This window comes from Bombus vancouverensis, chromosome 13 (genome assembly GCF_051014615.1).
Source record: "Bombus vancouverensis nearcticus chromosome 13, iyBomVanc1_principal, whole genome shotgun sequence".
In the NCBI taxonomy this organism is placed as follows: domain Eukaryota; kingdom Metazoa; phylum Arthropoda; class Insecta; order Hymenoptera; family Apidae; genus Bombus; species Bombus vancouverensis.
Window position 1 is genome coordinate 3,783,034 of NC_134923.1, and position 27,767 is coordinate 3,810,800.

General features: G+C 40.1%; 1 protein-coding gene across 5 annotated transcripts in view; it reads left to right on the top strand.

Annotated features, from left to right (window-relative positions):
* The window catches only part of GABA-B-R2 (gamma-aminobutyric acid type B receptor subunit 2), an 84,177-nt gene that overhangs the window by 24,865 nt on the left and 31,545 nt on the right, over positions 1-27,767 (top strand). The window lies entirely within an intron of this gene.

Below are 27,767 nucleotides of genomic sequence, written 5' to 3' on the forward strand. Positions count from 1 at the left end.
GGACACAATCTTACTCGTTTAATTTATTTATCCTATGCATATTCATTAGATTCGTACGGTGCGCCGAACTTTACCGAAAAATCTATTACGCATATATATATTCCGTAAAATCAATTTATTCGTTATCGTGCACGGCGCAACTGGTTTACGTGTTGCATGCAAAAATATCAACTCGAATAACCGGGGCCAATTTATCCTTGCACTTGTATTCTCAACGTTCTCATAAACTATGATATCGTCATTTTCAGCTGCGAATACTGACAATGAAACGTGTCTGGGGCGTTTCACGAGGGAAAGAGAGGATGTTAAAATTACATTGCCGTTCAAATCGCGTCATCCTCGCGTTTAAGCACACCTCGGCTTGGAGATCGATTCGCTATAAAACAAAGAAATGGCGCATACGCGTTTTAAGAACTTTCAAATATCTGACATTCCTATTCCACACGGGATTCGATTGCGAAAATATCGGAAATATTTCCGACGCGGTTTAATAGAAGAGCCATTCGGGATATCATCGATGTTGAGATATTTGCAGAAATTGACTCTAAAAGTGAACTGTTTCTCAGAACCCAAGGACTGTTGCCTAAGTCGCAGAAAAATAGTTCGAATCCTTTCATCCATAAATGGTCGTGTTATTAATCGCTGTCCTGAAAACTTCGCTTCTTTCAGTTGTGTCACTTTTCTAATAAACCGACGATGCACAGCTACACACTTTAACTTCGCTTCATATTTATCGCAGATGCTACTCGGAACTTTCGAGTCGCTCTATCCTAACTCGATTCGTACTTTCAAAGCGCAAACCGATAGGTGACAGCGTAATGAATACACGCGCAGTTCTATATGGCGAAAAATAATATACGACTGTTGGAATGTTCTTCTTTACTTTTATTATTACTATCATTATTAAAAATACTTTATTATATACTGATAGAAAAAAGTGACATTTCATAATTTTTAATACGATTTGCCCTTTCGTCGACAATCGATATTCGCTCGGGAGAAACGTGTCGACATGTGAGTTATTTTTGAGGGTAAAGAAATATATAGGGGACGTTTGATACGTCGATCGATCGAGAGGTCGGTTCCGGTCTCGATACTGTGCAGATATCCGGTCCTGATCTCTTACCAATCAACTTTATAAATCTCGCCGTGCTCGTCCAATACATGGAAAATTTTCATACGTGTTAAACGTCACACTTGCCTTTTTAAGGATATGGGTCAGTAGGTTCCCAAGAATTTTGTGCTTCATAAAATAGTAGCGAAAACGAAGCTTTTTCGACGTTTTTATTCCATTGCTCGCCAGTGGCTAGATTCACCTAAGTGCCTCCGTAGGCAGACATATTTCTTAAGCCAAATCAATTCGTTTATGTCCGAACGTAACTTCTTATTGTTGTACAGTTTTGAAAAATCTAAGAATACTATTTGTTAGATATTTCCATCTCTACCATTTCAGGATAATTGTATCTATATAATTAAAAAATAAAACTGCGAAAAGTTATGTTCTAATTTAACAATTCGTGTCTTCCGTTGTATTAAATTTTGGATGTCGAAAATGTAGCTGTCTGAATTTTATAGTCGTGAATGTAAAGAGGTTTACATTATTAATAACTCTGATGGGTGTTTACGTTTCAATCTTCTGGCTAGGCAGCTTAGTAATTTGTTGCCAAGGCATTTATACGAGCTACAATTCCGGCCTCGTGCACGAGAACAAATATCGTTTGTAAAAAGTAGAAATGCATTAAGCACGTTGCTTTGAGCGCCAAATAAGATGCCGGCGTGTTTGAGTATAAGAAACAGTTTGTTTCAAGTGTCTCTCTGGCTCTGAATCTTTCAAGTGTAAACGGCTTCACGTTAACGAAACTTCCTTGACTCTCGTCGCGAAGCCTTTTAATTGTAATCTCCTGAATATCGAAATCTCCGGTATTCTTTGTCACGACGGAACTACAAACGGGAACCGATTACGAAGCTAATAAATATAAGACGCTTGGAACGACGAAGAGCAGAAAATCAGCGATCGGAATAGATCGTGTTTGGCAAAGTTTTTTCGAAATGTCGCGTCAGGTCAGCCGTGAAAAGTACCAGTGGACGATCACCGTTTTCCGTCTTTGTTGAAAATAACCGACGCTTACCACTAACGATGTTAATCGATATAAAAAGAGAGCACTTAGCGCTCTTAGCGTTCGCTCGTCGTTGAAAGTTTACCGTGTCGCTTAAGGCTGTCGACACCGTTTCCCGGCGAGACGACAATAATTCATTAATTGCATGACTCTCAAAATGTTTCCGCTCGAAAAAGACTCGCGCCTATCGCAGTTCGATACTCGTCCATTTATATCTTTCATGTGGAAACGTTCGTAGCGAGCAAATCCGGATTTTAATTTACATTCCATTCGTATCTGCATCGTGTTATATCGTCTGGCAATAAGCAAGCAATAAGTAACTTAGAGTAATTGGAGGAAACGAACGATTTTTCAAGCCAGAGAAGCGATGAATCTTTTCCGGTGACCATATTTCATAGAAACGTAATAAATCTGGTTGGCGATAGTTTACAAATCGCCGAGTGAAAAGCGTAGAACAGAGAGCGATCTATTTCGAAAATTCCACCAGCCCCATTCCGCTTTCCCATGATTTTTCTCCTTGCTGCTGGACGAAGAAAAAGTCGGATTGCTGACGTCATAGTTTCACCCGTAGTTTCATTTACTTCTCATTCTCTTCATACCTGTTCCTCGATTTCCGGCTAACTAGTTGACAGCAGAGAAATCGCGATCGCTCCGAAAAGGGAGCTCCGAATTGAAGTTTTATAAAATTGTAGCACGCTACGTCACGTCGGAAGGATTTCTCGAACGATCGATTCTTTCTTCTCGTAAATGGAAAGACAGAAAAACAGAAGGGGAAAACTGGATTCGAGATGAGTGTTTATTGAATTCCTTCGACGTGACCCCAAGAACGATCAGACACACGTAATATTTCGTATTATTTCGATCGTTTGTCCACACGCAGGCACCCATATCCGGTAATACGTGTTTGACAGCCGCGTAATCACATAACGGTCAAATTCTCTTGATTACCTGCCCTGACGTAGTAATGGCCGCCGAAAAGATATCTATTCGTGGAATCTCTGTCATCGATTTCGAAAATTTGTTTAAATTTCTTCGTTGTTTATGACCCTAGTCATATTCAACATTTATTTCAACGTAATTAGTTTATATTTAATAGATTAAATTAAAAGGTTGTTCGTAATTTGATTATACCAATATTCGTGACTTTTATGCATTTATGAGAAATAGTGATTCGAATTCAAGTTGCTTTGATAGGAACTGTCGCGATATAAATTATTGAAACGCACCATCTACCTTATCTGGTAATACACGTTAGATGCACATGGGTTACTAACGTTCTAGGAACGGTTCAGAAAAAGTGGTATGCAAGCTATAAATAACTGGTCTCTCGTATCTGAAATCAATGACTTTATTCGATGAATGTTCATCTAGTTTATTATCACTGGAATCGCATTTGTTACTAGCAATAATTTGGTAAGTATTATATAAAGGCCAACTATTTTAATAAATGTAAATACCATTATCGAAATAAGAATAGAATATATATTTGCCGGATTGAATATCGGAATAAATCGATGTTCGTCATGTGCATTCGCTATCCATTATTCGAATAAAATCATCTACCTATCTCCGTTCTAAAGGAACGTTTGCGGATTGAATCGTTGAACGAGATAAATTATTACGCGAGGTGAATCAGCGGATTTTGAAAAAATTGCGTTTCCTGTCAGATCGTAGATAAGAAACTAGAAGAACGATGAAATCGCATAAAGGCGAGCAACGGCTCTTTCGCAAGATGCAAGATAAGAAAGAAAAATCCTACTTTCTATTCGCCGATCTCTCTGGAAATTGCTCAAAAGGTGGAAAGGAAATTTCGACAAGCAATCAATTTTCAAAGTTTTCGCAAATTACGTGGATCGCAAATATCGTGGACTCGAATCATAAATACGTAATGCAGCAGGAGGATCGTTTGCGAGCAATGAACAAATTTATTACCTATCTCCATTCGATATTTCGATACACGCTTTAGAACATTAAATCTAATATTTTAAAGTGGTATCGATGGCTCGAAACGACGCGACGTTTGAGTGACAAGTGGAATTTTCGTTGTTGCAATAACAACGCAATCGAGCTCTAAAAAAAATGCATTTCCATTATCAAGCACGAATTGCGATTGTTTTAGGGAAACGTTTAAATATCTATCTCGGTGATCTGCCTTAAAATCGCTTCGTCCAAATTTCGATAAATATCAAAAATTCCAGTTCTATCTATATTGAATCAATACTAATTTTGAAACTAATTTTAAAACTAATTTTAAATTTTAATCACTATTAATTTTGATATTAATGTTACAGATATCGATACCAATTTCCTTTACTGTTTGATAACTTTTTCATTTATGATATTGATTTTCTATAAATATAAATTTATTACTTTTTTCATGACAATAGAAATCTAAATTAATTTCATTGTTTAAATTCTCCGATACTATAAAACACGTAACAATACTGAATTTTCGGTCATAGTTCTTTCCATCACGTGTGGGGGCACGACTAAACGAAATCTCAGCCATTATTCTACTAGGGAACTTACCAAGTAGAATAGGTAAACGAATTGCGTCTCGTTCAATAGGCGCTTGGGCATGTTTGCGGTGTATCGTAAATAACAGTGAACGATTGTTTCCAATTCTTTCAGTCCATCCTTCCACCAGGCAAAATTGAATCTTTCTCGCATAATATTTCAGTTTTTCGATTCCTCCGTGCCTTGGTTAGATCGAAACAACGAGCAGAATTTTGTTTAATATCGCAAGGCAATTTATTCAAGCAAAAGAAAGGCAAACACCGTGACAGCGTGAACTTCGAAATCGATTTACCCCGAGCGTAATAGTATTTTAATGCACGTGACACATTGAAAAATACTTTCCCGTATTTGGCTATTTCAAATTCTATTACGTTTGCGCTTCATTATATCGAAAAAGTTCAAAAGGTAGAGATTTATCAACGCAAAATAAAAGCTGAAATTGTTTCGTGTATTTGATCCGTGGTACGTCATTTGCAGAAAGAAGAAGAATTCGAAGAAAAGGCATTGCAAACCTGTAAAGCGGACGTTTAAAAATTCAGTTTTACCGCTGAAAAGGACGAACTCGAGTGACGCGGCGGGGCGCGACTAAGCAAAAATGACGCGACCAAGTTTCACAACCAGGTAAATGTTAATCAGCCGGAGGTAGGCATGGAGGATTTAACGCTTAAACTTTGGTTTATTCATCGGTAAGCTCGTTTAGCAAGTTTTCGGTCGAGTACCGTGATAAATTTTAGGTTGATCAGTCGCCAAGTTAATCTGCATTTATCTCGCAAAGATATGTAAATCATAATTACTGTTACCACATTACCATCAGCTTATTCGAAACGTTGCTCCATATTTCCCAAAGATTTGCAATGAACATTTCCAAAAAGTCTCTGCAGTCCGTGAAATCCGAGTTTCATAGATTTCATTTTCAAACGTATCGTTTGTAATCGTCATTTTGTATTCGATGTATTTCTATATTTCGATTTATGGAATTGACCAGCGTGACATCCGAACAATTCGATTATAAGGGATAAAATCGTTGCAATTTTATTTATTCAGAATTCTGCCACTGAAACACATCTCGCCAAAAATAACCAATCTGCAAAAGCAATATAGATACTTCGATTTCGCCACGCAGAAGCGTAGCTGATTCCCTTCCGCCAACATAACTACCAATGGCTAGACCCGTGTAAGTAAGTTGGTCGTCGTGTCGGGAAGTTGGAAGACGTATCGCTAGGGAGGGGCTCCAGAAATCGTGTCACATCGCATCGGGTACACGAAGAGAAGGATAAAAGCAGCGGTGGCTGTGGCGGCGTGGTTGTCGTCGTCGTGCTGGAGAAGGCAGCGTATGCGCGATCCGAAAATGTTGGGAGGCTCGAACGCAATGCCTAGGGAGATACACGATGTGGAAGAAAAGGGGATTTGGTAGGTGCGCGAGGTGTGATCGATCCGCAGATAATCGCGACCTACAGTTTCACTGATCAATAATAACGGTCCAGCTATTGCAGAGCCACGAACATTTTCGACGATAAATTATACTCTGTGACCATCCGGAACCCGCCATTTACCATTCCCCATTTTCTACTCGCCATTTCAACTTCCGTTTGCTCTTTTCCACGGATCAACGATTCCTTCGTCCATTCGTTTTCTTATCAGTTGCTTAGCGTGATTCGCAGTTAACGAAATAAAAAGCGAGATAGGAGCGTTAGAAGAGGTTAATAAAAACGGGGGAGAAAGAAGAAGAACGACAGGTCGTACGCGGTCAGAGGGGGTAGAAACGCAAAGGATAAAAGGAGCGTTCGAACGGGGGAAATAGAAAGAGAGAGAGAGAGAGAGAGAGAGAAGGAGAGTGGAGAAAGCTCACCTTGACTCAGTGACTGTGCAGTATCGATCCACTGGGTAAACTCGCTAATATAATTGTCTCTCCGCCGCAAAAACTAACAGGCAGCTATGTTGCTGGCTCGGTAACGCAGCTGCTGCTAATTCGCGAGCATTGATATTTTTTAGCCAAGTTTTCGCGCCCACGGCTACGCGACGCGAATAAATTGGCTGACTTTTAACCGCTCCGCGAATAATTCGTTGAGTTCGTTTCGCGGAAGGAAATCCGAGCTCGTTGCGTGCTCGAGCAAATTGAATGTTCACGCGACTTTCCTTGTCGTCGGGCGCGAATGATTTTTCCATCGGTTGGTCATGAATGTTTAAAGAGTAACGAAGAAGGCGGAAAGAGCAGGGAGCAAAGTAGAAAAAGAAACGTTTCAGCACGTAACTTCATGTATATACACGACACGGACAAAAGAAAATTCTAGTTAGCGTGTCATAGACGAAAGCTTATGAAGCGACTGGATTAAGTGAGAATGAAAGAAACGTAAACTGGTTGCACCCGATGCGACGTGACACGGTGCGTGCAAAACACCGCGATGTAGCCCTGAGTGATAAAGGCGAGCACGTGCATCGGCCTCGTCGTGCTAGGTCGATTCGGACGAAAAAGCCAGAATAAATTACGATGCTTTATCAACGAAGGAAAAACGACGTCCTCGTGCCGCAATTCTGTATCGTTCGGTGTTGTAAAATTAAATAGTTGATACATACGCGAGCTGTTTAATTCACCGGAAATGGAAAACGTGGAAATAACAATGACGACAATACATTTGAAACTGGGTGTAAAACTTAATCCGGACGAGCTTCATATGCATACATATTTATCGTGCGTTAAAAGCTTGAGAACGAATGCTTTTACTGTTCCTATTTGCTTAATTTCCGCAAGAACATAAATTTAAATCTATCCACGAATTAATTGTTCTGACTTTTATAATATATCTGTTTCTTAATTACCTCGTATTTTTAATTATCTCTCTCTTTGATGTCTTTCGTCCCTTTCTCGTCGGCAAAAAAGATACGTTATCATATTAAACGAACGAACGCGAGGAAACTTGGAATTCTACGTGGACGAAAGTCAATTTGCAGCCGCTACGAAGTTAACCGATATCGAGACGTCTCGTGACGGAGCTGATATCTCGAATAGACATTCAGACAATAAGTTTTCGCAGGAAAGTCATACACGGTCCCGAAAGCCAAGACAGTTTGATCGAACGATCGAAACGGGTTTTCTTGTCCCGGGAGGGCAACGCGGAAGTCATTCTTTTCACTCTAGATACAGCGTACGGGACAAGACAACGATCGCGAGTCACCTTTCTTGTAGGGGAGCTCGGAGCCGCGCCCTCTTGGCTAAATTAGGCCTTGCAGAATTAGCAGCAGACGTTGCAAGAATAGACTCGCAATATAAGTACCTTGCAGCGACAGTTAGGTGTATATGATTCTGGTTTTTAAGCGGAATTATCTGGATTAATCAAAATATCTGATCTTCGTAAAAACCAAATTCTACTGTTTCAAACATTTTTCGCAATTTCATTTTAAATCTTGCAGCCACTCTGAACACCATATATACTAACGCAGTTTGTTATTTAACTATTTTAGTTACTACATTATGCTATATCTAGGAGCTATGAACGAACTGCACAACGCGTCTGACCCATAAGAGGATGATTCTACTCGGGAAAGTGAGTAGGGTAATTAGGGTGATTAAGGGCTTGGCGATGTTTATTTGTACAATATCTGATCATTTTTTCACGGTCAAAGAATTGTAAAATATTGTGTATCAAAAATTACGAGTTCTTTGCTGATCGACGATAATGACGATAGATTTTCATTGGGACTTTTGATGTTGTATATCGAAAACGTCATATTTTCAAAGAATAAAATATTCTGATGGAAATCCTGTTCCCCTCTATGCTCGAATATCTATGAAAATTTGGTCGTAATATGATTCTCATTAGCGATTGCAGTTCGAATACAATTAATTGTGGATTATTCAATTATTCTTTGACCGAACGTACTCGAGTATTTATTCGCACGAATTCACGTAGCTCATATGTATCGGGTCCTTCAATAATGATTATTTGCTATTTTCAGCTAAACAAATATGCACCATTTGTTGTAATTTCGTTGCCCCGTCAATTGATTTATCACCATTAATTAATTAGTGCCAGCGGTTTTTCTATCATCGTCCAAAGTTGATATATCGTTTGTATTCGACCAAAAATTCGCACGATTGGTTGTCAATTCTATCATTTCAACATTTCTCGACACATTTCCATGTTTTATAGCTTCCGTTCGCACTTTATTTCCCTCAATTTTTCCAATAATTTTTCTTTAACCCCGTTTACCAGGAGGTTCGTTTCTTTTCTTTGTTCTCTCCATTTAATCTGAACGCAATGGAAAGTCGACGCGATGGTAGAAAAATCGATCTATGGTAATCTCGGTCGACTGAATTTCCTTCGTTTATTTCTTCCCGCGAATTTAAACCGTCGATCGGTCTCTTTGGCAAATTTCTGATCGACGGCTACTACGGAAGTCTTATTAACTGTATCAATCACGTTTCGCAAAGTAAAACGTACGATAGATAACTGTATGCCTTCGAAATGCCTCGAAACGCTGAAAAATCTGTTTGAAAAATTTTGCGCTTGATTCACTCCTGGTTAATAAAAAACTCGATATATCCGATAAGTTTCGATCCGAGTACGCATCGACACTTTTCCTTGACTGATATCGCGGATTTTATCATCCTAAACGTTTTATCAATCTCGATCGTATTGAATTTTAAAATAGTTCTCCCGTAGAACATGAAAAATGTGATTTCTTTCTCCTGTGATCTTGAATTATATCCTCGATTAGAATCGAGTCTCTCGAGTCGAACGTAATAAATCTAAGGTAATGTATTCTACGGATGATTGCTTTTCTTTGTAATTGTCACGCCATTGTAATCGCTACACAACAAATGACATTCTTTCGGGAGAAAAAGGATGATCGAAATTGCGTTACATTCAATCACATCATTTAGTTGTTACGTTATCGGATCGCGTTGAATACCAAAAAACTTGGTTCCCGTGAGGTTGAAAGGGTAAAGGTAAAGACAGAGAAGGAAGAGGGGAAAAAGAGGGAAAAACGATTTGCCGAAAACGAAAGCTAAAGACTTCTTGGAAGTGGTTAAAAGATAAAAATCTTCGTTTCGAAGAAATTACGCTAGCTCGACGTAATGAGCACGATCTCGAGCAATCGAATGGTTTCCTCTCTCTTTCTATAGTCTGCGGCAAGTGTTGTCTCGAGGTACGATAAATTGTTTTGGCGTCCCAATACATTTCCATCAATTCTAGACTTAATTAATAGTAAACAACATCGGATAGCAGATAACACCGGAACGAAACGGCAGCAACGAAACAGCATTGAGAGACTCATACGATCGAATCGAGAGGTTGATCAGCGGTGGAGAAGCACTGAAGTCCCTCAAATAGACTATCCTCGCTAAAGTTGGTAGAATTAGTCATCCAATTTATACAGTTAAAATATCCAATTCAATTGGAATTGCTTTTCGCAGGCAATCCTCGTCAATAAAAGCGTCTGGTTGAAATCGATTCAATAGACGATTACACGTAATAAACATCTCTTTCGTATTCAATTATTTCAGAATCTCGTAGTCATTAACGATCGCTTCAACATCGTTTATGCTCGATCTTTTGGCTAAAAATCTGGAATTTCTAAATCTCTGTTAGTCGTCGTTACGATTCCAGCAAATAACACTGGCGGACAAGGGAAAAGAATAGAGAAAGAGGAGGGAGAATTCGATTCGTCCTAGTAGGAGTAGTTAGCGATGGCCTGAAGACGATTCGGCACGCTTCGAATGTTATTCGTTACTCGGGAGTCCTTAGACGCTCGTACAATCTCGACTCGAAGTGTTTCAAAAATCTTGAAAGTTTCGAGAGTACTCCGGGGAAAAAATTTTTCGAGTAGCTACACAGCGAATCCCTAAGGTCTAAGGGAGGAGTTAGAGGTTAGAAGAGCGCGAATGCCACCGTCGGAAACGGAAAAATCTCGAACAATTTGACAACGTCCATCCTTATCGCACGTTAAGAAACACGCGTTACAGATCAACGTGTGTGTGTGCCTTTAAAACGTCGAAACTGACAGACTTAATACTTCGAGTTACAACGAAACGAGCATTGCCCCAAGAAAATTGTTTGGAAAGTTTCAAAACGAAGTGGCGAATGCCCATCGCTAACCCGAACTGTGTCTCCTATTCGAGTATATAACGATCGTCCCAGGCCATTCCCGCGGCTGGTCCCGTTCACCGGGAGTGAGATGTTTGCGATGGAATTTCAAAGTTCAACCCCGTCGAGAGGTTCGGTCCTTTTGGAGCTCTCATCCACTTCACCCTTCGCTGTTATGTGCCGCTTTACCTCCACTCGTCCGTCTAGTCTTCTGGCCCTCTCCCCGCCAACCGGTGGCTGGATTTAAAGGGACACTCGAAAGAAATCCGCTCTTTCGTTTCTCTGTTATTCACTCCCCCTCCTTCGCTTCGCTCTTTCCGGCAGATCACCATATTGCGGTCGCGTCGTCGCTTCGCGCCACATTCCGCTCGTCGAGATAACTAAACTCGTTTCGAACGACTAACTCTTTCGTTTTAAAGAGAACGTAGAGGTGCATTTGCGATACGAGAACGTTTCGTTCATATCTCACCACGATATCGGTTAGTAGGACGATAACGATGGGACAAGATAGCGTCGATCTGGACAAGAAATCATAGGGCAGAGCCTTATTTCAGTAGACTTTCGCGCAATTGAAGATACTACCGAAATAAGGAGATAACTTCATTTTCCGGTAATTTAAGTAAACCAATTAAATATCGACAAAAATCAGATCACTTTTTAAAACGTACTATAAATTTATACTGCCGTAAAATGTATATAGGACTAATATTGGTAGTAATAAACTTTTGCTCTTTTGAATTTGAATTCTGGACCTTTTTCCCTCTTCCAGTAAACACAATTTAAACATAGAGCTGTCCCTTATAAAATTCAAGCAACTTAAAACTCTGTTAGTTAATGAATCCGTTACATATTTACAGACTCAGCTCGAAACACCCTTTTCAAGTTTCTACGCTCGTTCTCATTAACCAAGTCGCTTGATTGCGAGTCATTTGAATACAAATACCTCGAGTAATCTGAGTCTTAAGGAATCTTCGCGGAGGATGTTAGTTCTTGCGAAATTACAGCATACTGTATCGATGATCATCGATTTGAAGTATAAGGTATCACGATGCTCAACTATTATCGTTCTCCTAATTCGCGGTTTATTCGGTTCTATCGTTGAACAGTGTCGTAACTGTAGCTAACGTAATCGAATTTCCTCGTTAATTAAAATGTCCACAATTACGTAGTATGGTTTGAAGCCCGGTTCCCGACGAGAACCCCAGATTTGTATTATCTAACGAGCTACGGAATAATTAGAACGCCATAAATCCAGTTGCGTTTAATACCGTGGATACCGCGAAAATGGGTCGAAAAGTAGGTCACGTTTTGTATTTTCGCAGAACCAAAATTTCGAGAGGATAGGACAAGAGAAAGCGCGCAACCGAGTGTAGAAGATCGGTAAAACTTTCTATGGATACGCGCTGCTTCTCGCGAATCACATCCGTACAATCGAGATACGTAAGTTCGATCGAAGAATCACACGCGACGATAATTAAAATTTTAATCGAATTTAAGGTGGGCAAAATTTATGGCGCAAAAAAAATTATGAAAGTTCAGATTTCTTCGATATTTCGGAATGGTAGATAGGGCGTTTTAAACGAGAAGGACAGAGCTTCATTTTATAGACTTTTGTTCTGCGATTTTAGAATTTTTCGCCAGGATAATGAAAATTGAATTTTTTTATCGGAGAATGTAACAACGTGTAAAATTTCCTAGCGGAAATCTTACTTTTTCCACGCGATTAATAGAGATAGAAGTTTCGTTTGCGATTACTCGCGTAATCGATGCGCGTTATATTCACGGACGAACACCTGGTAGAGAAGTGCAGCTGCTGGCTAGACGCGAAATCCATTTCGAGAGAGTAGCAAATATTATCTCACCGTATCGCACAGCGACATACAGCTCGTTTATCGTCATTTTCAACCTATCGCTTCCTTGTCTCGATCTAGTCACAATCTACTTCGCGTTGCTTTTTTCACGCTGCCATTTTTGTTTCCTTTGAACCGTCCGTGTGTGAATTGTCGCTTCTGACAAATTTCGACGTATGTGTTACATATATACTCCGATTGCCCTATTTGACACATAGTATTCCGGATTCTGGTAATGCTACGTATTCGAAAAGAGATAGAGTAACGTTCATACGGACGTCAATTGGTCATAAGTTAGGAAGATGGAACGTTAATCCTCATCATGCAAATTATCGGACAGGGAAGGTGGAAGCAAACTTCAACTCGAATGTAACGTAAACGGTTGCTAGTTAGATTTTCGTTTGGTAGGTCGGAAAGGTAGGAAAATAGAGAGAAGGGAAGGAGAGCGTGACGGAAGAGGAAAAAGTACCGCGACTCGGTAGACGGAGTTGGCAAGTTTTGGAAGCCGGATACGCGGTTGGCTTAGTAGTTGTAATTACAGAGCCTCCCTCCGGTACAAAGATAGGATTTACGTTGACAATGAAGACCGTTTCGAGATGATACGCTACATTCAAAATGGGCCAAAACGTAGCACTACTGATTGTAGCTTGGTACTTTACTATCTTCTTTAACGAGTTGTCTCAGAGTTATATCATTTGTTTAACGTTCAATGGGTCAATATCATGCTCAAGATCATGACATAAATTATACTTGAACGCATTTTAGCACCTTCTACATGGGAAAAGCATATGCTTGCCAAAACATAAAGATTTAGAAGAAGCTCGAAGAAGGAACTATAAAACAAATTCTTTTCACGGATTTGTCAGGATAATTATTTTCACTAATTATCGTCACGACCTAGATTTAACCTGAGCAATTTAGATTATAGTTTAAAAATTGTCTAATATTACTAAAAATAAACGAGATTCATGCTTAGATGTTCTGTTCTGTGATACCTGTGTATATCATTTCGAAATAAGCGCTGTGTGCAAGACACAAAAATTCGTCCAGTGGTAAATGTATTACATCGTGAAACTTTGCGAACTACAAGATATCCTTTGCAGAAACTGGCGATCCTCTTTCCAGGAAATATATACGTACACATAGTATCGAATAAATAGCGATTCTCCCTAGTTTAGAGAAAATTCTTGAAAAACTTTCTACAGAAGAATCGTCTCCAACAATGGACTTTTTGCTTTTCGATTGATCGACCTACCGCGCTCCACTCATAACTGCGATTCACCACCCACTCGATATTTCCTCGTTTTCGAGCGTGTTTCGCTCCTTCCTCGACTTTTCATCCTTCAAATTTGCATCCTCCATGTAATTTCCCGATTACTAAACCAAACAACTTGTTTTCGCGTGAAAAGCGTAAACACTAGAAGGAAACTATAATACACATACGTAGAACTCGTTGAAAATCATAAAATAGTTGTTTCCGGAATCGATACGAGCACAGAACCGAACCGCGAATCGAAAATTCCCGATGGTATTTGTGTAATAGACGAGAGCTCGAAAGTTTCTAGCTTGTTTTGTTGGCAAGCCTCACCTCTCAAAACTTATACACGGACACGTATTTCTTGCATCTTCCTGTTTTTCCTTCCGATCGATAAAGTTATATAGCTTTCAGGCTAATTTTTGCCTGGCTGTTTGCGACTTTAAGTGGATACTCGACGCGGCTTCGAAACTCTCGATCTTGCGATTTCGCGTGCTTTCTAAACGAACCTCGTCCGGTTTAAACTCGATCAAAGTGTTTGCGCCGGTCGATCTCCAAGAATCTCCTAGAAGGAAGAACACGCGTTCCTGGACAAAATCCAGGAGTCGAGCGAACAACTGATACCGAATGAAGGAATGTAAAGTTTCGCGTGTCGATGAGCCAAACTAGCCTACGTCTGTTGCAAACAATTGTAGAGAATATTTACGCGATTATTTTTACTAACACGTTCGCGTTTTTAATAGCATTTTCGAAAAAATAATTTTCGATATAATTCGTTTTTATAACTTTTAATTTCTGCCCTTCGTAATCAAATTGATATACATGACGTAAAAGTACTGGAATCCGTATCATACCCAATGAATATGTTAACGAACTGAGGCTAAACTACATCTGCCGTAGAAAATTTATCCGATTAACATGTTCATTGTGAATCCAATCTCCATTTCGAACAATGATATATGCTCGCGAATAATTTCCATACAATAGGTACGTGTACGCCATAAAACTTGGGTATGTATTTGGCACGAATTGTTCTGAATTTTTTTTGGCTATTTTATAGCTTTTATTTCTCGTCCCCCACAATCAAGTCGCTACCATAGGAGATATAAAACATAAAAATACGTATTCACTCATAAACGCATCGTATTCGGTAAATGAAAATATTAAGCAACCGCGTGGCAGGATATCAAAGCATATTGTAAATCACGGACTTAACGATCTTTTAATTAAAATATCTTGTCAAAAGATAATTTCAATATTAGGTATTAAAAAGTTTGGTTGACGTTCTTTGTTGGACGATCTCGGATGAGGCTTTTCTCGATCGGAATGATTTTAGGCGAAAACCGGTATCGATAGGTTTGGCATTTACGTATCAGGGGGAATAAAACACCGACAAAGGGTAAAGTGCATTCGATGAATACGAAAGTAACGATCTAGCTAGTGGATCTTCCTTTGTCCTCGAATAATTCTCTCTCAAAGGGGCGAACTAATGGCGAGCTTTGTCCATGCAAGGGAAGCATTTAACGGATGCCGACGTTCACTGTGACACACCTACAACAGTGTTTCTATCTTTGCGTACCTTTGTTTCTCCAATTAGGAATGCGAAAGAAAGAAAGAGAGGGAGAGAGAGAGAGAGAGAGAGAGAGAGGACGTGATCTTCGATTATTCTCGTTGGTTACATTGGAAGCGAAACGGAACCAACGAACTCAGTGGAAAGTAAGGAAACTTGGAAAGATGGAACGCAATCTTACGAGCGGATGAATCTATCGAACAATCGTGTTTATTCTTCGTCATTGTAAACTGTAATTTATTTGTGAAATTTGTCAACGCGCTTTGTGTGCAGGTTTAGCAAAGACTGTTGGCCTAGCGTTGTTGGAGTGAGCGTCAATTTCCTAACGAGTCCTCAATCCACACGATTACATAAAGGCTTCCTTGTTTCGCGCGTTCACAAGAAGCGACGAATTTCGAAACTGTTGCAAGACAAACGGAATTATGTATCGTGTCTTTCATAAGTTCGTTGCAGACTTTGAGAGACTTACATTGTAAGAGAGACTTGCATCGTATCTTGGAAAGTAGAATTATTTCTAATCGGTACAATTACTTTTCCGTTCGTTCTTCAACCAATGTCTTCGGTTCTTGACCTTTAAGGTTGAAATCATGAGCTAAATATCTAGAAAACCACTCGCGAACAACCCCTTCACGAATAGCACTTTTTCGTTAGTGGTAGATACTTTGTTTTGTGCTGTTTGCATTGCATTTTTGTCTTTCTAATCTAAATAAAAGTGAAACATGGAATGACACGAATGCATAAAATGTTTTTATACGCAGAGATACTAGTAAGTATAATTAAAGTATCACGATTCAGAGAATGTGCAATAGTTAGCTTAACTTTCACACCATAAACAAGCACAAAAATTCCTATGAAAGAATTACCTATGAAAATCGACACGAACTTATCGATTGATCCGATGGCCTAATTTCTATTTTAAAACCAGCTTATCAAAATCAGCTAACAATTCATCGATACACTGAAAGCTATGCTTCTGTCGATGTTCCTTTTACTTTTCGGCTCGTACGTTTCCGATGCGATCGAACAGTAGGTAAATGTACACGTGGACTACATCGAGCCAAGTATCGGTGCAGCTAGGAGGCAACTGGATCGAACGCGTATTTCCTGATATTCCACATTTTTCCTACTGCTTTTCGACAAGCCATGGAATTCGTAATACGACGCTTCCGCATTCTGATCCATTCCGCAAACAACGGTTTTCCTATCTAGTAGACGCGTTCGACGAATCTTGCTGGCCGACGTCGAAAGAAAGGAAGCTGGTTGCCGCCACTGCCTTTTGCAAGGAAAATTCGATAACGCGAACCTCGTCCATCGCTGCATATTTCTCGTGCATCAGACAACGGCCAGCTATTGTTCAAGTATTGCTTCTCACTCGATAACCTCTTAAATTCAGATTCCAGCTTATTATTTAAATACCGCTCGTTTTTGTTTCCAACTGCATCGCATATACCTTGCATACGGTATTCGAGAAGGTAAAAAGAAATAAAAGAAAATAGGAAGGAGACGCGTGTTATACACATTTTTTTCAGAACGATATTCTTTTTACGATATCGTTGGAAGGAATATCGCAATTCTCGGACGTCGCTCGTGTCTCGTCTTCCCATAGTTTTTGCGATATGTAAACGTTATTCGAGTGGTTCCAAACGGGCCAGGAATAGAGAGAAAATGAGAAGGTAGACGCATTCGATTAATGTGCGAGTAGGTTGCAGCGTAACATCTCCGTTTTCTTGCCCCCATGTCTCCACTGGGAAATATAACAGTCTATGGACGCACATTAACACCATGGTTACAACGCGTTGTTGCTTCATGTTTCATTCGAGAAATCGCTACTGTGCGCTATTATCGCCTTTCTTTCCTACGATGTAAAAATAACCTCGGTTAACGTTGGTTAAGTTACAATCCAGTTACGCGCACGCTCATCTACGACGTTCTTTCTACAACGTTATGTGATCTCGCACTTGATTAATAAGGGATATATTTCTCATGCTTTCGTTTGAAATAACAGTGACGCAGTTATCAATATTTTCTTTATATAGGTATTTTCTATATTTTTCTGTGGAAATTTATTTTACTCGATCTTGGGAGCGCGGGAAATAGCGGGCGACTATGAAATATAAAATAAATTGACAGTGAAAACAATGTAGGAAGAAAATTCGTTTATGCATGTACAAAATATACGTTTCCATAGGAATACTGGAATTTTTTGGATAAACACGTAGAATGCCATCGATTGAAAACGGCGAAATTTTATTAAATAATATGGTCACGTGTTCGTGACACGTTGCCTCTGCTGATAATACGCAATGTATCACGATGTATCGATCATGATTACATGTAAACATATAGGCATGTTACACGTGTACAAACGTGCAACCGATGAGCTGCATATATTACTCCGGAACGTTAACCGATAATTCGGTGAAATATACCAAACATTTGCCTAGCGTTCGCAGAGTTCAACGCCTTATCCGAGAATGTTTCTTCGAGAATTCGTAATCGATCACGAACGAAATACTCGCACGATAGAGAAACGATGATATTAATCCTTTTTCCATATTTCATTACAATCGAAATACAATTCGTTACATTCCACGAATCACTTTCGTCCTGAATTTTATAAAATTCAGATCCTTTTCATTACATATTACTCATTAAGGTTGTCATCGCAAAGGAGAATTTTAAAAACCAACGAAGAACAACCCATTAATCGATTATTAGCACCCATTGTTCAAAGATTACATTGATGTTATGACTCGAATTTAAATGTATGTACTTACATTTTCATTTACATATTTACATTACATGTTTATTGTGTCATTACAAAGAATATTCTGTAAAATTTTCAATAAATTAAAAAAATTTATTTCAAACAAGTTACACGATGCACGAAATAAAAGAACGCTGACGCTCTATTTCATGTGAACTATCCTATAGACAAATGATACACGTAGGTAGTTTTCGATAAAATCCGCGCATGTAAAGAATCTAAAGCGTTCAAACAGACTTTTCATACTTTATGTACATCATAACGTGTAGTTCTTTCGGCGTCCACGCGAAACATCGTTGGCATTTCGTCGGAAAATATTCGCTTATTGCCATAAAACTGTTCGTCAAGGTTCGTGGTCAAAGGAAGGAGAAATGTCGGAAAAATTAGAAAATTTATGTTCCTCGTTCCGAATAATGTTTTACTCACGGTTACACTTGCCGCCGCTACGAAAGTCGAAGAATCAAAAAGAGATACGAGTACGAAAGCAGAAACAAAGAAACGCGAAAGATAAAACAGCCGTCGCAAGCTAATGGGACGAGTTACGAGTAAACTAATGGTGCATTTGCGATGCAAATTCTTCTTTGCGGAATGCCTATTCGCGTCCGATTCTACAACACGCCAGACCTTTTACAAGCATTCTCCGTGTGAATCTATTGTTCTCAACATCCGTTGTATTTCGTGCTTTGCGTCTTTCTAACGAATTCCGCCCCGTAATCGCTGAATTCTTTCCATCGTTTCTTTAATCTCCGACGTTGGTCTACCCTTACACCAGCACTGTAAATCGCAGGCTAAGATTTCAATCGATATACCAAATCATGGGTGAAAGATATTGTGGCAATCACGAGATCGTAAAATGAAATCATAGGGGATATCTAACGCCAGGATTTATATATTTGCCGTTTGCCGAATCAGGATTAATTTAGAGTTAATTTGGAGCTGTGAAATATTAATGAATATATAACTAACGAGCTTGGTTATCCCCTTGACGCGGGTTAACCCCTTGACTTTGAGGTAGAAATTACTCTGAGATAACAATTTTCACGAGCAGTAAAATGAACATTTCTTTCTCGATTAAACGAATCAATTTTAAATCGCAACCACATGAATTAGGTATGTCTTTCGCGTATGTTAGGTATGTCTTTTGTAACGAACGCGTCGTAACCGAATATTTCTCCAAGAAACAATATTGGTCGCAAATTCTTAATATGTGCAACTTATTGCGCGATCTAGGAGACCTATAACTCTCCCAAAGAGGTTTGTTAGTACTTGGAAGACGCGGAAGCGGCAAGAGTCTTGGTCGTGCTTAAAGTTGATGTCCACTTAACCTCGATTCTTTGTCAGTCTTCAGCCAACGTATCTTCTCTTTCCCTTTAGAGTTTATTCTTCTCCCACGACAATTAAACAAGATCTTCCTCGGTGTGAATATTTATTCTGTAACGATGAACCGAGAGAAAAGTTGACAGTTCGAAAGGTAACGAGCATGGCGAAAAGCATCATGATCGTTCGAATTCCCTTTAGGCAAAACGTTTGACTCTCTTCGCTTTGTTTTCGATGAAATATTTGTTCGATCCGGTAATAAGCGATGCACAGCCGTGTTAGAAACTTTTTCGACGCTGCGCGTTTGCTCTCCGCTTTTGCATTCGGCTCTTTGTGTTTGTCCTCTAAATAGATATTAATTCGAGCCAGGGGAAAAGAAGAAAAAAGATTAGTTGACACTTTCGTCAGCAGCGTTTCAGCCGGGCTTACACAGGCTGATCTTTGCGTGTACGAAAGCACATCGTGGCAAAATGTGTGCATACACATTTTGCATATTTCATCGCTTTTCTTACAGTCTCTTAAGGAATAAATGATCAATCGAACGAAAGTCGAGTTCACACTCGAGTAGCCAAGTAAAATTGATGGTGACTCTTCTTTTCGCTGGAGCCGATCCGATCGATCTTTTTTCACTTGCGCGATACGTCGGTGGTACAAGTAGTATGGGCAAACTATAAATAGTGTAGGAATGTTAGGTTGCAAATAGATTTCCACTCGGTAAATATAAAATGAAATAACATTTGACAAATAATATTTGACGATAACAGGTAGAAATAGTAGGATAACAATTGCTTTCATTCGACACGACTTAATTCTCTCAAATTTCTCCGCCTCTCTGACTCCCACTCGACTCTCTCAGCTCTTCAACGATTTTTATAGCGCTCTCAAAAATTCCACGCGCACAATACACATTCTTCCACGGGCAACCAAATTTTCATGTGGCGCTATGCCGCGCAACTCTCGTCGTGCATTCTCTTCAATCCCTAATCCGCTACCGATACTCGAGCATGAACATTCGCTCGATTCTCTATCACCCGTCATTCACATGAATTCTCACCCCCACACAGCATAAAGCAAAGCTTGCAGAGACACTCTGTCACTCGCGTCGCCCTCCCCGTTAAACCAATTAATCCTGTTAATGCTGTTAATCGTGCTAATTCCGCATGTGTCGACAAAGACGGGCCAGGGCAGGTTCGACGCGGTTTCAACGCTCGATAACTTTTCCTAGATACTAAATAGGTTAGCCAAGTTGTCTGGAGCGCGCCGGCTCGAATAGGGCCGGGCTAGCCCAATTATAATACTCCCTTTAAACGGCGACACGGCGCGGTGTCGTGGCGTCGTAACGTCGGGGCGAGTCGATGTCGAGGAATGGAACGACGCGGCTCCCGCATCTATCTTCCAGCCATGACCTTGTTTTTTCCTGGACACGGAAACTGGGCTGCGTTTTTCGCAGGTCCGTGCGCGCAAACGGAGCAGAAGCGCATCGGGGAAACGAGGGAAACAATCTCGTTAGACGGGGCGTGGATGTTGTTGCATTCCCGACGAGGTCACGTTCTCCCGTTATGGCCGTACACCACTCTCTCTCTCTCTCTCTCTCTCTCTCTCTCTGTCTCTTCAACTTTGCCAATGACTTTCGATCGACCGCGTTCAGCCGGTTATCGCTATCGAGGACTCTCTCGAAGCAAAACCCTGAGCCATCCAAACCCAGAGGTCGATCTCGCGAGTAATTTTCACGCGTTTCAAATCGAATCCATTTCACGCGGAGTGTTTCGGTAGCGTATCGAATTAGAAGAGACGAACCATTCGCGGCGAGTAGCTCGAAACTCTCCCACATCGTGCATCCGTGGAAAAGGTCTTCCCGCGAGTACAAGTTTGGTATCGAGGGGTTATGAGGCCGCTGCATACGATGCCGTGTTACGAGATACATTATTGAGTAAACGTAAACGTCGCGTGCAGGCAACGTAAGTGAGATACGAGATTCGATTTGAGTTCATTTTCGTTAATTTTCATCTCGCGATAAAGTGCTATGAACGCAGTGAAATCAGCGGAAAATCGCGTTAATTTCTTAAATATTAACCAATTGTCGCGTAATCTTTATAATGGATTGCCGTCGTCAAAAATATTGATTTGCGGATGCTAAAATCATACGAAATCTATATTCTTGTAAAGAAAAATAGAATTACGACTTTGTCGATGGATTTTTAAATTTCTGGATACTAAATCCCATCGTACAGTATAAGTAAGAGTAAAAGATAAAATAATTGTACATAAAAAGCATAAAATGAATCTTTACGTATAGATCAATCTTTGTTTCATAAACGCGGATAAGCGACGGTTCTCATCTGGTCGTGCTTAGGGGGTTAACTATGTTAATTACGTGACGCGTTACACGAACGTCGAGGAGGCGAAACGTCAATCAGAATTTTTTACTACCTCTCATCCTCTTCGTTAACTTTAATCGAAACGTCTGATTATCCGTTCATGTTATTATAGCGTCCGTGTCTGTCTCTGCAGAATCCCTCGCATCTTGGCTCCGTGTTAAAGCGAGAAATTGTTAAAAGCTTTCCATGGCGGAAGGAAAAGTTGGGAAAAATGGTTGAACTTGTATGGGTACTTTTAAATTGCTGCACCTCCGCTCTGTAGCTTCTGCTGCAGTCCAAGGTGATTCCTTGGAAATACTTCACTCTACCGATTATAATTGCGAAACGCGTGCCACGAACAAACTTGGCTACCGTGACTATCGTGCTTGTCTGAAGTTTCAACTACCCAACAATTCCGACGCGATATCATAGCATTACGTTACTTAGAGCTACAATATGACGTACGAGTCTCCTAGAAGCCAGTTACCGATCAACTATGCTTTTCATTAATTTTTTTACTTCATTGCGTAAGTACACGGTTAATGTAACGTATAATGTCGTACTTCAGCTGGGATTACTTAGTGCGTCGTTAAGCATCCAATTAAGAACGTAATACGCTTTTTCGAAGGAAGTCGAATCCACAAGAAAAAGCAGCAGAGAGGAAGAAGAAGGAAAGATAACGTATACGAGGTAAACGTTTAGGAGCCATGGGGAACGTAATCGATATGCAATTACATTATCGTGTAACCGGCAGGAAGCGGTTGCTCTCAGGATATAAGACGATTAAACGTTGAATTAATGAAGGACACGCGTAACGAAGCTCCGGCTTGAAATTAGACCGTCCAAAGAAGCACGAAATCAATTGGGTATTAAGAAGAACGACACGCTAGTCGCTTGGTATCTGATATGGTCGAATGGGAAATCGACGTCGACCTGGACTGCTGGAAGATTGTTCGCGAAACACCTTCCGAACATGATTTTCTAGCCGATTATGGAACGAACGACGGCGGAACGTGAATGGTGGCCGACTGGTCGACCAGCTGGCTGGCAGCTGGCGGGACCTCTATAGAAAAGCAATAACTCCTGCCCGTAGGAAATGAACGATAGGCAATCGACTATTGGATATCGAACTGAGAATTCGATACGTAACTGCGCTCCTTGTCTCCTAGTAGGTCGCTAGCTATGGTCGGCCACTTGTCCGGTTCTGCCTCTGCTCCTACCTCTGCTGGTAGTAACTTGCTAGATGTAGGTTGATTGCCTGCCCGATAGCGACGCACCCTTCTTTTTCCCCTTCTACTATGCTTTTTCACGATCGAGGGAAACTTGATTTTCGCCAATCAGAAATAATTCACCCCTTAGTTTTTGTCCAGTTTCTTCTAACAGCCGACCAAATTGTGTCGTTTCATCGGAACCTGAACTATCGGACGTTCGCGGGAAGACGCTATCTCGGAGAAGCGTGCCAACGGGAGTCGTAAATTCCCGTTACGATTTGACTAATCGACGCCACGAATCGTTCGACCTCTTATTTCTTGTGGGATAATAAGGGTAGTTGATTGAATATAACGCTGCTATTAACAGGTTACTATATATTTTGAATGATCCAAAAACTTCAGTGTGATATAAGATTGAGGATTTGAAATGACATCTACGAACGAGTACGACCTGAGATTCCTTTCGTGTTGACGACGATGATAATATATCTTATGTCGATTGACTGTTTTCGACTTGTAAATTCTTGCTGTTCATTGCACTGTTCTCTGACTCGAGTTGATGTAGATTGACTGATGAACTTTAACTGTTACTTGAATGTTACTGTGCAACAAGTCTAAAGTAGAAGAAGTTGAGTTGACCCTCCTGATGTCGTAGAAGAAGTGAAGTTCGTTCTTATGTGATTACGGAGGAAAGCTCGGTGAGGGTGTGCCCTTTGAACGAAGAACGTAGATTCGTTGTTCACACTTTTCGTCAGGAAAGTGAGAGTAACGATCCGCGATGCCGATTGGTTATGACCAACGTTAGGAATGAAGATAGGAGGAAGAATCCTCCTACCAACATGGCTCATGGGCGACATTGTTTATGGGAAAAACCAGCTTTTCCATTAGACAACTATTCGTTTTTCCCATTAGGTAACTACCTGTTTTCTCCGTAATTTGTGTAGTATCGTGAAAAAAAGGCTTGTGGTGGCACTCGATAGCAAGTACTACCACTCGACACTAACTAGTGTTTGACGACGGCAGCGCAGTGGTTCGGAACCCGGGTTCGAATCCCGGCGATCGGAGTTCCACGGCATTTCTTCCACGATACAAAAAATGAGAAGAAAAGCGGCCGTACCCAGCAGCGACATCTACAGCGCTAAGCACTTAAAATACTACATTTGTAAGAACGTGCAATAGACCTTAAGGACTGTTTTAAGTACCAGCTATAAACCGAAAATACTTGCAGGATTTTAAAGGTTCCTGGAAACTAATAAGATTCGGTTTATGGTGGGGCCTTAGGTTTATTGAGGGTCTGTCTAATGGTGCTTGGGCCTTGACGGCCAGACAATGAAGGACGTCGCGCGGACCATTTCACACGACGTAACAGAACCTCGATCTATTTCAATCTAGTTCGAAATACTTTTTGGAAGCTCCGTTTTTTAATGTAGATCTTATCTTTGGAAGAATGGAAAGGTACAAAGCACTTTCGATAGCAGGATAGAACTACGATTAGATTTGTTACAAGAATAAGGGTGCAATGCAATCCAATTCGATTCTTGTCAGCTTTTTCTGCTACTAGGATATTTTCAATCAGAATTTCCGAACAGCGTAACAATGAAAGACAAATCTCCAATTTCTGGTTTCGTCAGATTTCTTATCTATGAATTAAGAGGGATTTCCAATGCCTCAAGCCATGGTAAACGCGGCCGGGCAACGCTGCCCAAAGAAGGTTACCGTTTTAAAGGAATATGATAGAAAGCCGGATGCTTTAGAGACGCGAGCAACAGTCAGCGACAGAGTAAAATGAGCAAGTTGAATTGAGGCGTATGGCGAGATTCCAGCTGGAGGCGGTAGCTCGCAAACAGTCCGCTGAAAGGTCCGACTTTTTAAACCTCCACCTGAGACGGCATCTGGAATTAATCGTACGTCATTCTTGATGGGACAGCCATATCGGCCAAACGATTTACCCGAAATTTCATTTGCACGCTATTCTCGTTCCTACTCGTCTTCAAAGCATATTAAAGTGTTCTCTTTCCCCTGTTCGTAGTTAGGGAATCAGGGAAGAGTCACGTTGATCAACTTCATAAATTAAAGAGGAATATAGAAAAGTGATGATTACATTGCGAATGTAAATTCATATCTTTACGAATACGATTAAAGCGGTGAAATTAAACCAGAGATATGTTCATCGTACACTAAATTTGATCAAAATGATCAAATTATAAGAAAAGTCTGTAATCTATAACTTGCCACTTGTCGAATCGTTAATAATATTAGTTGGAAAATTATTATGCAAGAAGCGAATATTAGTCCTGTAGCTGTACAGTGAAATCAAAAAATTTACAAAAAGCGGTGTTGTTCAGTTTGGTTTCTGAGAAAATCGAACAACGTCCATTATTTTATCATTGTTAATATTAATCGACATGTACGGTATCATACTCGCAACGTTAACACCAAGCAAACAAAATGCTACGCAGGACGAATTAAGTGGTCCAGATAAACTATTTAACGAACGACGGAGGAGAAAAGGGCAGTGCAAAGGATGTCTAGCAAAGGGATATATTTGGCGGTGACAGCAACTTGGTAAACGACCACTATACACATATATCGTCTACTTTACCCGTCAACCTTAGATACGTGTCCCAGTTGAGAAACAACAAATAAATGCGTTGCACGCGGGAACGCTGCACAAACTTCCTACCGTACGCGTCACATACTTCCGTTCGAAACTATTTCAACGAATCGTGTCGCGATTCGAGGAAAGGGCAAAACGATCACTGAAACAACGGATAATCCTGTCCCATAAAATTGAAATCCGTAATTCCTGAAAAGTCGCCATAAAATCGATGTTATAATCCGGTCAAGACGCGTTACGAGCAATTATACTTTATAGATATGTACAACTTCGGTACAATTGTTATTCATGAAAAATATAAATTTACACAAACACCCGTCTAATGTTACATTTTTTCGAGATTTTGAACTGCGAGAAATAAAAGTGCGTAATTCGTTATCCGTTAATGAATCACTGACTTTCCATTCATCATCGAAATCTGTGCTTGCTATCCTCCTTCGTGCAAAAGTGGCGAAAACATAATTGCCAAATCGATTTCGCTAATCAGAGTAAAAAAATTAGATGGTTGGTTGCGGGTCGCTTTATCTTCGCGAAGAAGGAGTACGCTCAATTGCTTCTTTTCAAAGGAGATTTCTTCTTCCACAAACACGTGGCTAGTTCCTTCTATCTTGACTCTCGCTATTGTTCACGTCGCGCCGTCCTCTTTCACGGAATTCCTCTTTTCATCCGCGAAAGAAAGTTGCCAGTCGGTGGAGAGTTGCGGTCGCATGGAACGTTGTTCAATGAAATAACCCGAGAACTCGGAATGTCGTTATTTCGACCGTTTATCAACTTGACCATTTGTTCGAGCAATCCTGAGTAAAGTAATTAAATGGTAGCAGCATTCAATGGATATCAGAATTCGAGAATCGAGAACTCGACTTACAAAGTTACATTGTTCACTTCCAATTCAATTAATCCTGAAATTTTACTGATATTCGATGAGATTTTGACTGCTCTGATTACTTTCACATTATGTAGATCCAATTGACGTCAAAATGACTAAAGTCTGCATTGCATAAATTTTCAACTGCTAATGACGTCCATAATTCTGTTCGCTACTAAATGGACTACGGGTTTTTTTTTGTATTTATTGAAAATCTTTAGATACGAAATATATGTATAAAATATACAAATCAGTGTATTCTTCGTAATATTTAGAGAGTGAAACAAATCTCTGCTTACAAATCTACATAAAAACCCGTACTAATAAGGTAACGCAAATTATAAATTACTACTTATAGTTTTATAATGTTATATCTTTCTTGCCAAGGAAAAGACAATTTTTTAATTTTTGATGTAAATATATCTGGAAGGATAAATCTAAACTGCGAAAGGATTAAGTCGACTTCGATGTAGTTATCCGTGGAACGACGACGAGTCAATTTGAAACGCGGCGCTTGTTTCTTGACAAATCCTCGTGGAGAAATTTCGCACGTGAGCCACGAAATCGGTAGCAAACCGCTCGTAAATATTCATAACACGAAGCAGTGTGTCAAACGTAGCAACTCCTTGATTCATGCACAATCTTATGTGTAAATCGTTGCCCGAGCTGTATACCGTACAACACTGGCCACGATTGACCATTCGCCCATTTCCAGCTTTGCTAATGCCACCATCTCGGAACTTCCATTCTCGACACGTTCTAGCGCGACTCGTTCGCGGAAATGAAATTTCTTGAACGCAGCTCCCTTACAGCTGTTATAGGAAAACTTCGTCTATTTTACACTTTATGTACTTAATTCACTCGTGCAAATATTCTTTCAATTCTCTTCGGATATCTCTAGCGTAAATCTGTAAAATTGGACGAGCTAAAATTGATACGTTTTAAATACCAAGAAATATAATTGGAGACATTGTTAAAAAGGTAAATACCTCGAATCCCCTTTCGAATTATATGATACCGAGGAATTAAATTGCCTGTTCAAAACACGTATAATCTTAGGTGCAACTACATCAATTGATGTCTCGTCTTAAAGCTTTAATTTACGACCACATTACGTCGTTTCACCTAGTACAAGTATTTCTTAGAATTTCGATACACTTCAGGCAGGAATATTCGCACCACAACTAGGTAAACTTTCTGCCTACACATTCAATGTTTCGACGTGTACAAATGCAATG